Source organism: Mauremys reevesii, unplaced genomic scaffold (genome assembly GCF_016161935.1).
Source record: "Mauremys reevesii isolate NIE-2019 unplaced genomic scaffold, ASM1616193v1 Contig109, whole genome shotgun sequence".
In the NCBI taxonomy this organism is placed as follows: domain Eukaryota; kingdom Metazoa; phylum Chordata; order Testudines; family Geoemydidae; genus Mauremys; species Mauremys reevesii.
The window spans coordinates 137,243-139,426 of NW_024100726.1; the positions used below are offsets into that span (position 1 = coordinate 137,243).

At 55.7% G+C, this 2,184-nt stretch overlaps 1 non-coding gene across 1 annotated transcript; it reads left to right on the plus strand.

Annotated features, from left to right (window-relative positions):
- Positions 1 to 957: 957 nt before the first annotated feature.
- TRNAF-GAA lies at positions 958 to 1,030 on the plus strand. Its single transcript has one exon. It is a non-coding gene; the product is annotated as a tRNA-Phe (tRNA).
- Positions 1,031 to 2,184: the final 1,154 nt, after the last annotated feature.

Genomic DNA, 2,184 nt, shown 5'->3' on the forward strand with positions numbered 1-2,184 from the left:
GATTCTCTGATGGCTCATATGGGCTGAGTGCCAAGAGAAGCTTTTCCCACAGGGCATTCGTAGGGCCACTCCCCGTGTGGATTCTCTGAGGTTTAGAAAGCGCTGAGGTGCTAGTGAAGCATTTTCCACACTCACTCATCCCTTTCTGAACATCAGAGAATCCGCACAAGGGAGAGGCCCTTTGAATGCGGCGTGTGGGGTCATGTCCCCACCTGGGTTAGCTATCGCCTGCTACATCATGTGGTGCTGCCAGCACAGCAAGGAGGTGCCTGGGGCAGCCAACGGAGAGGGTAGCCACGTCCGGCTCTTCAGCGGCAATTTGGCCCACTCAGTCCCTCTCGGAGGGAAAGACTTGCTGCCGAAAAAAGTAGAGCTGCCATCGATTGTGGATTCTGGTTTTTTTTTTGCTGCTTGGGGCAGGAAAAATGCTGGATCTGGCCCTGTTCCATGGAAAACAAGTTGTTAAATCCCAGATGAGTGGAGTTATATCAGTTCTCAGCCTGAGTCCTTAGGTCTTAATCCTGAGGCTACGTTGGGTTCCTCCGGTGGGGGTGTGGACCAGCCGTTCGTTTTCCTGTTTGCACACCTCTGTGGTGTGAAAATCGGGGAGGGGAGGCAGAAGCCCCACTTCCCTCCCGAAACGATGCCCAGTGGGGGAAGCCAGGACAACAGGGTGGGGCAGCAAGTGGTGGCCAGACTCTCACCGCCAGGGTCTAGTCTAGCTCAGGGTCCAGCTCAACCTCCTCCCCGCACCACTGGCCCCCAGTTCCCTTCCACCACCAGGTCAACCCGGGCACTAGGGCAGGAACGGGGTGAGGCAGCAAGTCAAGCTGAGCAAGGCAGGCAAAAGCGAGTCTTGTCTTCATGGGCCGCTCACAATGACGTCCTTTTTGTGTGCAACTGCTGCCAAAACATCCTGGACAGAGAAGCAACAGGCCAAAATACTACAACACAGCTGCCAAAGTAGCTCAGTTGGGAGAGCGTTAGACTGAAGATCTAAAGGTCCCTGGTTCAATCCCAGGCTTTGGCAGGCCCTTTCATCTCTCTTTGTGCAAGGGTGGCTTGTTTCCTGGGAGCACAGTGGTGTCTATGCACAATGTGACTCCTTGATCTTGGGCTCTGCGGTAGGAAAAGATACTGTGGGCTTCTGCCCATAGTTGGCTGGTCTGACCTTTAACAATGAGGGATGGGAGCTGTCTCAGGGGGGATTTCAATTGTTGCAGCTGGCCTGAGGACTGCTGGTCCTGTTTTCCTGACCGTCGGAGGAAACTCTTCTATGATGAGCACTACCTGGCGCAGGTCTGTAGTGAGGTTGGCTTAGAGGACGTGTTTCTCCGTAATGGAACGAGTGGAGGGCGGGTGGTAGCCTCCTATTCCTCTGACCCGAGCTCACACCAGCCGCAGAGGGGATACGCCTTTCTTCGGGGACAGGCCAGGAGTCGCACTGACCGGATTTCCGTGAAGGAGAGCACGTCGACAGCCCAGTGCAGGGTGGTGCCAATGGACTGTTCGGATCACGCAGCTCTCACCGTGTGCTCAAAGTGGGCAATTCCCTGACCCACGGCAGAGGTTATTGGAAGCTGAACATCCAGAGCTTGCAAGATAAAGGAACAGGGGATCGAGGCCTGGCGGTGTTGGCAGAACGGGAAAGCATCAGAGGGTCCTACGGCAACCAGGGGGATTGATGGGAGTCAGTCAGGGAGGAATTGGCGGCTTTGTTCCGGTGGCTGGGGAAACACCACAACATTAAAGAACCCAACAGTGCCAAGACCTGCAGTGTCGCCTGTGGGATTTCTACAAGAGCATCCAGGCAGGGGAGCCAGTCAGCGTGTGACTGTACGATCGGATCAAGCGACAGCTGCCCGAGTTCCAGGAGATGAGGCTGCAGTTGGCTGATATAAGCAGGAGCACCGAGTGAAGGGAGGGGCGGCCTCCCCTGACATTTTTGCAGCCTGCAGGGAATGGAGACAAAGCAGGGGGATGCAGGGACTCAGGGCAGGACCTGTGGATCCGGTAGTGCAGGACTATAGTCGCTGGAGGAGGAGAGAGAGTCCCACGAGAGGAAGCCGCTGGTGGGAAGCAATAAGTGCAGAGTGCAAACCAGCCAGCTGAGAGTCACAGGGGTCTAGAAAATGAAAAAGCAGCAGGTCCCATGGTCTAATGGGCAGCACTTGGGACTCTGAA